The sequence below is a fragment of the Nerophis ophidion genome, linkage group LG23, assembly GCF_033978795.1.
Source record: "Nerophis ophidion isolate RoL-2023_Sa linkage group LG23, RoL_Noph_v1.0, whole genome shotgun sequence".
Classification (NCBI taxonomy): Eukaryota; Metazoa; Chordata; class Actinopteri; order Syngnathiformes; family Syngnathidae; genus Nerophis; species Nerophis ophidion.
Window position 1 is genome coordinate 10,523,560 of NC_084633.1, and position 15,154 is coordinate 10,538,713.

General features: G+C 40.6%; 1 protein-coding gene across 1 annotated transcript in view; it reads left to right on the top strand.

The window, feature by feature from the left end:
• LOC133541393 (ras-related protein Rab-26-like) overlaps nucleotides 1-15,154 on the top strand; it is a 124,051-nt gene that overhangs the window by 21,114 nt on the left and 87,783 nt on the right. The window lies entirely within an intron of this gene.

Sequence of the window (15,154 nt, forward strand, 5' to 3'; positions counted from 1 at the left end):
GTTCAATCACAGTGTGTCATTTAGTGCAGATGTCTTTTGGCCGGGGTCATGTATTGATGGTGGAGAGTCCATTGTGTCATATGCGCCCATAAGCGGTTACGCACTGGAGGTTTTATTAAGAGGAGGCCTGAAATACCTCTTGGTATATAAAGTCATCTTAATCCTTTGAATTTGAGTCTACTTCCTTCATGTTTTTTTTGTTTTTTTTACAGCTTTTCGATATTTTTCTTTTGCCATTTGCACCCTTTTGAGGCAGGGTCGTTTATTTGTAGAGTGTTGCAAAAATCAAAAAGAGAAACTTCAACATTGTCAATTGCTCAGTGCTGACGGAATAATGCACGTCTTACTTTTAATTCAAGTTTTAAAGGCCTACTGAAATGAGATGTTCTTATTCAAACGGGGATAGCGGGTCCATTCTATGTGTCATACTTGATCATTTCGCGATATTTCTATATTTTTGCTGAAAGGATTTAGTAGAGAACATCAACCATAAAGTTTGCAACTTTTGGTCGCTAATAAAAAAGCCTTGCCTTTACTAGAAGTAGCAGACGATGACGTCACCGGTGTGAGGGCTCCTCACATCCTCACATTGTTTACAATGTGAGCCTCCAGCATCAAGAGCTATTCGAAGCGAGAAAGCGACAATTTTCCCATTAATTTGGGCGAGGATGAAATATTTGTGGATGAGGATATTGATAGTGAAGGACTACAAAAAAAATAAATAAAAAGGCGATTGCATTGGGAGCGATTCAGATGTTTTTAGACACATTTACTAGGATAATTCTGGGAAATCCCTTATCTTTCTATTGTGTTGCTAGTGTTTTAGTGAGTTAAATAGTACCTGATAGTCGGAGGGGGTGTGTCCACGGGTGTGTTGACGCCAGTCTCTGAGGGAAGTCACGGCAGCTGGATGGACGGCGCAAGCTCCGCCGATCTCCGGTAAGAGGCGACTTTTTACCACAATTTCCTCACCGAAACCTGCCGGTTGACAAGTGGTCGGAAACCATGTTCGCTTGATCGCTCTGATCCATAGTAAAGCTTCACTTCCGGTAATTTTAAACAAGGAAACACTGAGTGTTTTTGTGGCTAAAGGCTAAAGCTTCCCACCTCCATCTTTCTACTTTGACTTCTCCATTATTAAATGAACAAATTGCAAAAGATTCAGCAACACAGATGTCCAAAATACTGTGTAATTGCGCGATGTGAAGAGATGACTTTTAGCCGCAAGTGGTGCTAAAGTCCAACGAATTACGCCACAAACACGCATCATCACTCCGCAACGTTTTCAATAGGAAACTCCGCGGCAAATTTAAAATTGCAATTTAGTAAACTAAAAAGGCCGTATTGGCATGTGTTGCAATGTTAATATTTCATCATTGATATATAAACTATCAGACTGCGTGGTCGGTAATAGTGGGTTTCAGAAGGCCTTTAAAAATAAGTTTTTACAGTATAAAAAAAAAACTCTGCATATATTTGACATGTTTCTGCTTTGAGCCTATTTGTATCCTAATACTCAACTGCTATTTTGGAGAATTTTGAGTAATTCTCTGTCCTTTTTTTTGCTTTGTGAAGCCACAGAGCATTTTAGATAAGTTCAAGCTCAGAGGTCTTCAACAGGAGGTTTGCGTTTTTTTTGGTTGGTTCGAAAAAAAAATTAAATGTTTTTTTTATATTTTGCCACAAATGTAAATGTCTTTAATCAAACCTTGACATTTATCCAACATGCAATAGATAAACTGCATTGGCATGATCACCCCACTCTCTGTAGCTTGAAATTAAGATCCCTAGCAATTAGTACTCTAGTTGCCAGCTAGCGATTAGCAATGCAAGTTTCTAGACAGCGATTTGCGGCGCTAGTTTCTCGGCAGCAATTAACAAGACTTACTTTACGTTCCGTAACCTGTATAATAACCAAACTGTAGCGACATTGTTATTGTGAGAGTCATACTTGCCAACCCTCCCGGATTTACCGGGAGACTTCCGAAATTCAACGCCTCTCCCGAAAACCTCCGGGACAAATTTTCTCCCGAAAATCTCCCGAAATTCAGGCGGAGCTGGAGGCCACGCCCCCTCCAGCTCCATGCGGACATGAGTGACGTGTATAAAGAGCATGTCTGCCCAATGACGTTATAACTGTAGAATGATCGAGGGTGGGTTCTTGGTTTCTTATGTGGGTTTATTGTTAGGCAGTTTCATTAACGTCCTCCCAGCGCGGTAAAACAACACACAACAACAGCAGTCCGTTTTCGTCTACCATAAAGCAGTTCGTCTGCCAAACAGCAATGTAGTGACACTCTTAAACAGGACAATACTGCCATCTACTGTACATGCATATGGTTAGAAAAACAAGGATGTACAATTCAACGTTTAACTTAACAATGAGTAGATGAGTGTTGTGTGTGTAAATGTGTAAATAACTCAACACTGAAATTCTAATATTTATATATATATATATATATATATATATATATATATATATATATATATATATACATCCATCCATTTTCTACCGCTTATTCCCTTTCGGGGTGGCGGGGGGCGCTGGCGCCTATCTCAGCTACAATCGGGCGGAAGGCGGGGTACACCCTGGACAAGTCGCCACCTCATCGCAGGGCCAACACAGATAGACAGACAACATTCACACTCACATTCACACACTAGGGCCAATTTAGTGTTGCCAATCAACCTATTCCCAGGTGCATGTCTTTGGAAGTGGGAGGAAGCCGGAGTACCCGGAGGGAACCCACGCATTCACGGGGAGAACATGCAAACTCCACACAGAAAGTATATATGTGTATATATATATATATATACAGACACACGTTAGGTCAGGAAAAATCACGGAGACTATTATATCCCTACCAGCCTGTTTCGCAGGTTTCTCTGCTCTTCATGTTTTTTTTTCCCCCAGAAAACCCCTGAAGAACAGAGAAACCTGTGAAACAGGCTTGTAGGGATGAAATAGCCTCTGTGTTTTTTCCTGACCTAACGTATATTCGGCTGTATTGAGCACTGTATAACGGATAAACCACAGAAACCTTGACCACATAAATGTATGTATGGGCTGTATATGTGTGTGTATTTATGTGTATATTGTTACTTTACGTGCCCCCGGCCAAATTTTTTTAGCCCAACGCGGGCCCCAAGTCAAAAATGTTGGACACCCATACTTGCCAACCTTGACACCTCCGAATTCGGGAGATGGGGGGTGTTGGGGGGCATGGTTACGGGGGCGGGGTTGAGGTGCAGGCAGCATACCCCTTCTCCTTTGAGCTGTCCTGGATGAAATGAAATCATTTTTTTTCCAATCATTGTGGAACTTGCAAGCGTATTTCTTCTTCTTACTCGTCGTCGCCACGTCTCTTCTTCGTTCTTCCACTTCGTCTCCTTCTTGTTGTGTGTGCAGTTGTGCACTGAGCTCCAAAAGCCGTAGATGTTATTGTAGTGTACCGGAAGAGTTAGTGCTGCAAGGGGTTCTGAGCATTTGTTCAGTTGTGTTACGGTGCGGATAGTCTCCCGAAGTGTGTTTGTCATTCTTGTTTGGTGCTGGTTCACAGTGTGGCGCATATTTCTAACAGTGTTAAAGTTGTTTATACGGCAACCGTCAGTGTGACATGTATGGCTGTTGACCAAGTATGCATGCATTCACTTCACTTGAGTGTGCGTGTGTGCTTGAAATTAACGTTATCATTAAATCGGTTGAAATTCGAGAGAATGGTTGCCCTGGGAGATTTTCGGGAGGGGCACTGAAATACGTGAGTCTACTGGGTAAATCGAGACGGTTGGCAAGTCAATCAATTAATCAATTAATGTTTATTTATTTAGTCCTAAATCACTAGTGTCTCAAAGGGCTGCACAAACCACAACGACATCCTCGTTAGAGCCCACATAAGGGCAAGGAAAACTCACCCCAGTGGGACGTCAGGTGAATGACTATGAGAAACCTTGGAGAGACCGAAAGCAATGGACGTCTAACATATAATATTGTGAAAGTCCAGTCCATAGTGGATCTAACATAATAGTGAGAGTCCAGTCCATAGTGGATCTCACATAATAGTGAGAGTCCAGTCCATAGCTCTCACTGGATGGGTTTGCAGCCGAGTGTGAAGCGACCGGGATGAGAATCAGCACCTCCAAGTCCGAGTCCATGGTTCTCGCCCGTAAAAGGGTGGAGTGCCATCACCGGGTCGCTGAGGAGACCCTGCCCCAAGTGGAGGAGTTCAAGTATCTAGGAGTCTTGTTCACGAGTGAGGGAAGAGTGGATCGTGAGATCGACAGGCGGATCGGTGCGGCGTCTTCAGTAATGCGGACGCTGTATCGATCCGTTGTGGTGAAGAAGGAGCTGAGCCGGAAGGCAAAGCTCTCAATTTACCGGTCGATCTACGTTCCCATCCTCATCTATGGTCATGAGCTTTGGGTTATGACCGAAAGAAAAAGATCATGGGTATAAGCGGCCGAAATGAGTTTCTTCCGCCGGGTGGCGGGTCTTTCCCTTAGAGATAGGGTGAGAAGCTTAGTCATCTGGGAGGAGTTCAAAGTAAAGCCGCTGCTCCTCCACATTGAGAGGAGCCAGATGAGGTGGTGGATGCCACCCGAACGCCTCCCTAGGGAGGTGTTTAGGGCACGTCCAACCGGTAGGAGGCCAAGGGGAAGACCCAGGACAGGTTGGGAAGACTATGTCTCCCGGCTGGCCCCCGGGAAGAGCTGGACGAAGTACCTGGGGAGAGGAAAGTCTGGGTTTCCCATCTTAGGCTGCTCCCCCCTCGACCCAACTTCGGATAAGCGGAAGAAGATGGATGGATGGACAGTCCATAGTGTGGTAGACACCCCCGCTCTAGTTCTTAGTAGATCAGTCGTGCGTGTGTATTCAAGTTTGCACCTGTTTTAATACACACAAAACTTTTAACAAACCAGGCCCGAAGTGTACAAAAACGGTGTTCGCTTCATATCAGAAGCAGTCAGTTATGAAAAACATGAACGCATAACTATTATTGTGTTGACTCTTAGCAGCTTTTGTCTCCTCCTGAACAAAACTGCACAAGATAATTCAGTGTTTTCAAGTGTCTAAACAAATGCAAATATTGTCTGCCTCTAGTTGCAGTCATCCGGCAACGATGACTAACGTCCACTTGTTGCCTGGTGATAAAGCCCTCCAGCTCCCGGCTAACAGTAGCACTTGAAAATGTGCGTGCGGCGCTCCCGGCAGCTTAGCGACATTAAATGTCAGCCGCCATAATTTGTGGGCATGAGCCAGGAGGGGTCGGAGGAAAGCTAATAGCGAGTGACTGTGGGCGCGAAGTTTAACATGCACAAGTCAGAGGTGATATTAAAAAGGTGACTCATTGCGTCGAGGGTGGCTTGTGAGTCACTATTATAGATGGAACATTAAAGTTGGGATGTATATAAACGGGGTAATAGTTCACATAACCTGGAGCACAGAACAAAAATAATCTCCAATGGGAATTATGTATAAATAAAAGCTGCAAGCAGCGATGGACGGGACTGCTTTGGCTGCTGCCCCCGCAACCCAAGCCCTGGTCTAAGTCAGTCCTACATAGAGGTTTTTGTTTCAGGTCTCTACGACATTCCTAACAGAAGTTACAAGCAGTTTTGTCTGTGTTTTTTCCTAGGGTGCGCTAGACCGCAATTTTGATTTTTGGGGTTAGGTTTTTTATTAGATGGCAATTTTTGCCAGTCCTGATGTGTGTGTAAAATTGTGTGAGTTTTGAAGCATGTTAAGGGGGTCAAATTACAGCTGGGCGTTTCTGGATGTTGTTGATAAATGGCTTTCGCTTTGCATAATAGAGCTTTAACTTGCACTTTGAAGCATTTTAAGGGGGTCAAATTACAGCTCAAAGAGGCAAAAAGGACAATTTTTTAGGAAACTTTGCGCAGGGGTTCTTTGAAGGCGCGTAAAATCAAAATCGGAGCAGTTATTACAACTCTTTTGATAACTTTTAATCAAAAGGGTTCAATCTTTCTCCTGTGCGAGTTTGAAGCCAACACGACAAACGCGCTCAGAGGAAATAATTTTTGAAAAAAGGTGACGGGTTTTTAAAAAACTTTTGTTTTGAAGGGGTAATTGGCAACTTCCTGTTGATTTTTGCTGAAGGGTGTCAGTTTTTGAAATGTAGGTCTAAGTGAGACCTACATAGAGGTTTTTGTTTCATGTCCGTCCGACATTCCTACCGGAAGTTACAAGCATGTTTGTGTTTCCTTCCTAAGAGCAGTTTTTTCTGTGTTTTATTCGAGTTTTGGGGTTTTGTTTGTTTTTATTAGCTCGCAATTTTTGCCAGTCCTGATGTGTGTGTCCAGTTTGGTGAGTTTTGAAGCATTTTAAGGGGGTCAAATTACAGCTCAAAGAGGCAAAAAATTGCATTTTTTTAGGCACATTTTGTTTTGAAGGGGTTTTTGCAAAATGTTTGTTGATTTTTGCCCTAGAAAGTAAAATTATGGAATATAGGTCTAGATTAGACCTACATAGGGGTTTTTGTTTCATGTCTCTACGACATTCCTAATGGAAGTTACAAGCAGTTTTGTCTGTGTTTTTTCCTAGGGGGCGCTAGAGCGCAATTTTGATTTTTTTGGGGTTTGGTTACTTAATAAGTTGGGAAGGTTTGCCAACCCGATGGTGAGTTGTGAAGCATGTTAAGGGGGTCAAATTACAGCGCATAGGTGCGGAATAATAAAGAAAGAAAGATTAAAACGCACAAAATACAATAGGGTCCTCGTTCCCATTGTAAACAATTGGGACATTGCAGTCCCTAATCAGACTTATTTTCATCATCTCTGGTCGACTTTTGAGGCCTGGTTGAGGTCCGTGCAGCATATTCCCGGCTCAGTGGGCCCCTGAGCAAGTTATCAACGTCAATTGATTGAGCACAACACGAAACACACCACAGGGGGGTGCGAGCTTTGTGATGAATTGCACCTTAGTCTCGGAGCTCTGATTGGCTCGGTATGAAAGGGGTCAGAGGTCGCACGATAAATCGATATTTACAACTGGGCATGTTGTCACTATTAGTATAACGCAGGGGTCGGCAACCCAAAACGTTGAAAGAGCCATATTGGACCAAAAATACAAAAAACAAATCTATATGCAGCCGTAAAAAAATAAAAGTGTCATAATGAAGGCAACACATGAAATAAGTGTCTATATTTGCTATAATAGCCTACTATCAAAATTTATTTTAAAACTCTTATATAAGTGTTATAATGAAGGCAACGCATGATGTAAGTGTCTGTACTAGCTATAATAGCCTACTATCAAAATGACTTTAAAAGTCTTACAAAGTGTTATAATGAAGACAACTCATGATGTAAGTGTCTATGTTAGCTATAATAGCCTACTATCAAAATGACTTTAACAGTTTTATATAAAAGTGTTATAATGAAGGCAACACATGACGTAAGTGTCTATATTAACCATAATAGCCTACTATCAAAATGACTTTAAAAGTCTTACAAAGTGTTATAATGAAGGCCACACATGATGTAAGTGTCTATTTTAGCTATAATAGCCTACTATCAAAATGACTTTAAAAGTCTTATATAAGTGTTATAATGAAGGCAACCCATGACGTGTCTATATTAGCTATAGTAGCCTACTATCAAAATGACTTTAGAAGTCTTACAAAGTGTTATAATGAAGGCAACACAATGTGTCTATATTAGCTACAATAGCCTACTATTAAAATGACTTTAAAAGTCTTATATAAGTGTTATAATGAAGGCAACACATTACGTAAGTTTCTATATTAACTATAATAGCCTACTATCAAAATTACTTTAAAAGTCTTACAAAGTGTTATAATGAAGTCAACACATGATGTAAGTGTCTATATTAGCTATATTAGCCTACTATCAAAATGACTTTAAAAGTCTTATATAAGTGTTATAATGAAGGCAACACATTACGTAAGTTTCTATATTAACTATAATAGCCTACTATCAAAATGACTTTAAAAGTCTTACAAAGTGTTATAATGAAGGCAACACATGATGTAAGTGTCTATATTAGCTATAATAGGCTACTATCAAAATGACTTTAAAAGTCTTATATAAGTGTTATAATGAAGGCAACACATGACGGAAGTGTCTATATTAGCTATATTAGCCTACTATCAAAATTACTTTAAAAGTCTTATATAAGTGTTATAATGAAGGCAACACATTATGTAAGTTTCTATATTAGCTATAATAGCCTACTATCAAAATTACTTTAAAAGTATTACAAAGTGTTATAATGAAGGCAACACATGATGTAAGTGTCTCTATTAGCTATAACAGGCTACTATTAAAATTACTTTAAAGGTCTTATATAAGTGTTATAATGAAGGCAACCTATGACATAAGTGTTTATATTAGGTATATTAGCCTACTATTAAAATGACTTTTAAAAAGTCTTGTATAAGTGTTACAATGAAGGCAACACATGATGTAAGTGTCTATATTAGCTATAATAGCGTACTATCAAAATGACTTTAAAATTCTTATATAAGTGTTGTAATGAAGGCAACACATGATGTAAGTGTCTATATTAGCTATGATAGCCTACTTATTAAGGTCTTTGTCTGGGAGGGTGGCCCCAGGATGCAGAGACGGGAGACAAGGTGGAATTACAAAATATGACAAATTCTATGAGACAAAAGGGATAACTAAGGGCGATGGGGCAGAAGCGCACACCATGTAATCTGGACAAAAATAAGTTTCTCAGAGGCCAGGGCGCACTGACCAGGGTAAGAGTCCAACAAGTGAATCCTCTTTAACTCAGGGAGGCTGGGAAATAGGCAGAGAAGAGGTTAGGGAATTCAGGACTAAATAGTGACAACATACCAGGTCTGGTGAGGTCAAGAAGGCGCCTACACAAGGGTGGTTCAGGATAGAATAACCGGCGAGGCCAAGCTGTCAGTGACAAGCCTAAATACTGCCGGGCTAATTGAGAGCAGGTGTGCCACAAGGTCCGCCCCCTCGCCGAGGACGAATCACCGATTAAACAGGTGCAGAAAAAAAGAGAAGACAGGATAAAACTAAAACACAAGCCTACTATCAAAATGACTATGTGTCGCAGGTTGACACAAATATTTGTTGACAGAAATGTTGAAATGTAGTATTTATTCTACACATTTTTACAACTTTAGAAGCCATTTGTAAATCAGAGGCTACTCCGAAGGTGAGATAGCTCCTGAAAATGACTGGCTTTTAATGGCCAAAAATGACTGGATGTGTGTGTCCAAGTTAAAGGAAAGGGCAGGCTGTCTTCTAGGGATGTCCGATGCTATTGAACTACCGATATTATCGGCCAATAAATGCTTTAAAATGTAAGATCGGAAATTATTGGTATCGGCTTCAAAAAGTAAAATTTATGACTTTTTAAAACGCCGCTGTGTATACGGACGTAGGGAGGGGTAGAGAGCGCCGATATACCTTAAAAGGCTCTGCCTTTGCGTGCTGACCCAGTCACATAATAACTACGGCTTTTCACACACACACACAAGTGAATGCAACGCATACTTGGTCAACAGCCACACAGGTCACACTGAAGGTGGCCGTATAAACAACTTTAACACTGTTACAAATATGCGCCACACAGTGAACCCACACCAAACGAGAATGACACATTTCGGGAGAACATCCGGAACGTAACAGAACATAAACACAACAGAACAAATACCCTTAACCCCTTGCAGCTCTAACTCTTCCGGGACGCTACAATATACACCCCCCGCTACCACCTACCCCCGCTCACCTCAACCTCCTTATGGTCTTTCAGGGAAAGCATGTCCCAAAATTCCCAAGCTGCTGTTTTGAGGCATGTTAAAAAAAATGCACTTTGTGACTTCAATAATAAATAAGGCGGTGCCATGTTGGCATTTTTTTCTCCATAACTTCAGTTAATTTATTTTGGAAAACCTTGTTACATTGTTTAATGCATCCAGTGGGGCATCGCAACAAAATTAGGCATAAATCACTACTGTATATATCGGTATCGGTTGATATCGGCATTGGTAATTAAGAGTTGGACAATATTGGAATATCGAATATTGGCAAAAAAGCCATTATCGGACATCTCTACAGTCTTCTTTTGATAGGTTTATTGCAATATTTAGCAAGCTAGGCAATGTTTGCTGTGGTCTGGAACAACATGGCACACAACTATGAGAAATGCAGCCAATATTACATACATATGTGTCATGAAATTATTTTACAAAGTGGATAAAAGTAAAGGATATTAAATGAGCTCATGTATATCTACAGATGAGGTATAATGATGCAATATGTACATACAGCTAGCCTAAATAGCATGTTAGCATCGATTAGTTTGCATTTGGATTGACCAAATATGCCTGATAAGCACTCCAGCAAATGAATATAATCAACAAAGCTCACCTTTGAACTATGATGAGTTCAAGGATGGCTGAAATTAGTAGGACAGAACGGTGCTTGCCAAATACTCTCATCATTGAAGCATGTATAACATCAACAGTGGGATTTCTAACAATTAGGAAGGTTTGTGTCATGTTCGTTCTCCTACAGAAAATCTATTAACATTTTTTCTGTTCATCTTTTTCCATTTTCACACATCTCCGAAAGAGGTCCAGGGAGCCACTAGGGCAGCGCTATAAGAGCCGCGGGTCACTGACCCCCGATGTAGGAGCTGTGATTGGCTCTGTATTAAAGGGGTCAGAGGTCGCATGACAAATCAATATTTACAACTGGGCATGTTGTCACGATTGGTTTAACGGCTGGACCCAAATGCAGAAATGACAGGCAGAATCAATGTCCAAGGGTTATTATTGGAAAAAACTAGAGGGGAATAATAGATTTTATTTTGTAAAAAGACCTTTACCTTGAGTAGACAACCTCAAAGTGCTACAGTGTATTAAAATAAATAAAAAGAAAAATAAATAAAAAGAAAAACTAGAACAGCCTAATAGCTCTAACTAGTATGCATATATCAAAAAAAAAAAAAAGGCTTTTTTTAAAAGAAGGTTTTTCAGCCTTTTTTTTAAAGGAACTTGTAGTTCTTGGCTTTTGTGGTCCAGGAGTGCAGGCTGAGGCTTTAGCACACACTGCAGGTAGAGTGCTGAAGGCAGAGGAAAACCGGGGTAAGTCGAAGAGCAAAAAAACACAAAAATCAGCAAGGTCATCAAAAAAACACTAGAAATCTAAGAAAAACTGTCCAGAAGCGTTACCACCTGTAGAACTGTTAACCTCTGAGATGGGTCTCGACTTATAATCGCGGTCAAAAGTTTACTGTACATACGCTTGTAAAGAACATAATGTCGTGGCTGTCTTGAGTTTCTAATAATTTCTACAGAATTTTCCTCCTGAAGGTCTTATGTTTGTCCATGTGATGTCAGATGAAACTAAAATTGAGCTCGTTGGCCACAATACCCATGAATATTGTTGGAAGAGAAAAGGTGAGGCCTTTAATCCCAGGAACACTATGCCTACTGTCGAGCATGGTGGTGGTAGTATTATGCTCTGGGCCTGTATTGCTGCCAATAGAACTGGTGCTTTACAGAGAGTAAATGGGACAACGAAAAAGGAGGATTACGTCCAAATTCATCAGGACAACCCAAAATCATCAGCCCGGAGGTTGGGTCTTGGGCGCAGTTGGGTGGTCCAACAGGACAATGACCCCCCCAAACACACGTCAAAAGTGGTAAAGGAATGGCTAAATCAGGGTAGAATTAAGCTTTTAGAATGGCCTTCCCAAAGTCCTGACTTAAAAGTGTGGACAATGCTGAAGAAACAAGTCCATGTCAGAAAACCAACACATTTAGCTGAACCGCAGCAATTTTGTCAAGAGGAGTGGTCAAAAATTCAACTAGTAGCTTGCCAGAAGCTTGTTGATGGCTACCAAAAGCGCCTTATTGCAGTGAAACTTGCCAAGGGACATGTAACCAAATATTAACATTGCTGTATGTATAGATTGAGTCCCTTTTTCAGTAGACCCATAATAAATTCATAAAATAATTAAAATTCATGAATGTTTTTTGTGACCAACAAGTATGTGCTCCATTCACTCTATCACAAAAAATAAGAGTTGTAGAAATTATTGGAAACTCAAGACAGCCATGACATTGTTTTTACAAGTGTATGTAAACTTTTGACCACGACTGTACATCCAAAAAAACTCTTTAAGCCTAGTCTCATTACCATTTTTAAAATCATCCAAATGTTTTTTTCCTGACTCATAGCCCCTCTACCCGCCGCACATACATAAATATTAAGTACAGCCAAAAATAACACCAGAAGAGTGAAATCTGCATAAAATGGACTGACTGCTATTCATGGTACGCTTGTTGGGCACATAGTAAGTGCACAACTTTCTGGTTTTAGCAAGATTGAGAGTGAGAAGTGATTACCACGGGTTCGGGGGTCAAGGTAATATGAGCTACATTGCACAATATACAGTCATGGTCAAAAGTTTACATACACTTGTAAAGAACATAATGCCATGGCTGTCTTGAGTTTCCAATATTTTCTACAACTCTTGTTTTTTTTTGTGATAGAATGATTGGAGCACATACTTGTTGGTCACAAAAAAACATTCATGAAGTTTGGTTCTTTGATGAATTTATTATTGTGACGCTTGGTGGGCATAGCGATGCCGGATTTGTTCTTCCGTGGATGCGTCGGGCAAGAACACAGCGTAAGGTAAGAAATAAAGGATTTATTTAACTAATAAAAGGCTAAGAACAAAAATACTGGTCCTAGGCAGAAAAGACAAACAAAAGGCGCTAGCATGGAAGCTTGGGAAACAAACAGATACACTAACACTTGGCACAGAGGCACAAAAAGGGAAAACAAAAGAACTAGCATGAGAGCTAGGAATAAATAAAGCGTAGCGTGAAAGCTAGCGAGTAAGAGCATGGAAAACAGTTGTCACTTGTTGCATGAGAGCAAATTAGGAACCGAGAACGAAATAACAAAAGGGGCAGGCTTAAATAAGGCAGTAATCACGAGGAACAGGTGTGCGTCGAAAACAAGGGGCAGGTGAAAACTAATGAGCAACCATGGTAACAGACTAAACAAGGAACTCAGGCAAACATTGGCAGACTATAATACAAAAATGGAACAAAACACGAATATGGAATGATCCGAGCAGCGGATCATAACAATTATGGGTCTACTGAAAATGTGAGCAAATCTGCTGGGTCAAAAGTATACATACAGCAATGTTAATATTTGGTTACATGTCCCTTGGCAAGTTTCACTGCAATAAGGCGCTTTTGGTAGCCATCCACAAGCTTCTGGCAAGCTTCTGGTTGAATTTTTGACCACTCCTCTTGACAAAATTGGTGCAGTTCAACTAAATTTGTTGGTTTTCTGACATGGACTTGTTTCTTCAGCATTGTCCACACGTTTAAGTCAGGACTTTGGGAAGGCCATTCTAAAACCTTAATTCTAGCCTGATTTAGCCATTCCTTTACCACTTTTGACATGTGTTTGGGGTCATTGTCCTGTTGGAACACCCAACTGCGCCCAAGACCCAACCTCCGAGCTGATGATTTTGGGTTGCCCTGAAGAATTTGGAGGTAATCCTCCTTTTTCAATGTCCCATTTACTCTCTGTAAAGCACCAGTTCCATTGGCAGCAAAACAGGCCCAGAGCATGATACTACCACCACCATGCTTGACGGTAGGTTTGGTGTTCCTGGGATTAAAGGCTTCACCTTTTCTCCTCCAAACATATTGCTGGGAATTGTGGCCAAACAGCTAAATTTTTGTTTCATCTGACATCACATGGACAAAGATAAGACCTTCTGGAGGAAAATTCTGTAAAAATTATTAGAAACTCAAGACAGCCACGACATTATGTTCTTTACAAGCGTATGTACAGTAAACTTTTGACCGCGATTATAAGTCGAGACCCATCTCAGAGGTTAACTATATGTGACTAACGCCATTGGTTACAGCTGTAACATTAAGTGAATGCTGATTCGGTTGGAACTATTTTACATTTTGCTCACACATTGAACAGAAGTGTTGAGGGATAGGCGGTCCCTCAGGTCAAGGCTGCCCGTGCATTTCAATCAGACTGTCGCTCCAGTTCACTCGCACCATCAAGTTCTGCCAGTGAGGGATGGCATGCAAGAGCATTAACATGCATTTGCAATACTATAGAACCTTTTTTAATCTAGTACCATTCCAGGCGTTTGGCAGCTCTGCATCATTAAACGGAATCTGTTCTCTGTTTCAATTAAACTGAATTAGGGATACTAATGGCACAATACATGTTTTAGAACAAGTCTTAATAACTGCAGCCCTTCTTAGAGACTTGTGGTGCAAACATTTTATTAATTTTTTCACAATAAAAAACTTCTATGAAGCCAAGTTTCTTAATGTATGAGATAATAGAGTGCATAATGAAATTATCCCTCATAAGAAAAATAAACTTATTCTATTCCTATGTGGGGCAAGAACACACATGTCTTTCCCTTTTACGTGTGTTAACTTCTAAGTAGTGAAAAAGTGCTAGTAAGGGGCGGCTAACAATGCGGTTGATTGGAATTGATCTGTTCCGCCCATAAAATTCTTTAAAAAATAAATAAATCCAACAACGCTCCATTTAGATGCAGTGGCCTGGATAATAACCAAGCTGTAGCTACATCGTTATTGTGAGAGCTAACCCAGAGGAACTACTTCTCGAGCGTCTTGACCCGCTACTGTACTATCTTGCTTGAGCTGTCAATAACGGTGGTAGGGAGATGGCTGACGATGATGAAGAAGAAGAAAAAGAAGAAGAAAAGGAAGAGCAGGAGACATATTTACGTAAAAATCATGCATCTCACCTGTATACTAAAATTTTTGGGCAATTCCCGGGCGCGGCCACTACTGCTGCTCACTGCTCCCCTCAGTATAATCTCGCCACACTTAGTGTGTGTGTGACAATCATTGGTACTTTAACTTTAACTTAGTTGAAATGGGAAGTTGGTCGACTTTGGGAATCCACACACTAGGAAAGCATCGCAAAATTACTCTCATTTTTATTTGACGAGTGAGGATTATTTTGAATTGAGCACCTCATGTGCCGAAAGATACAACCATCCTATCAGTCGGCATCCCATTGAGAGCAGACATTGTAAAGCACTGTTGTATGTTGTTATTTGAAACGTTAAACAAATAATTCACTGGGATAC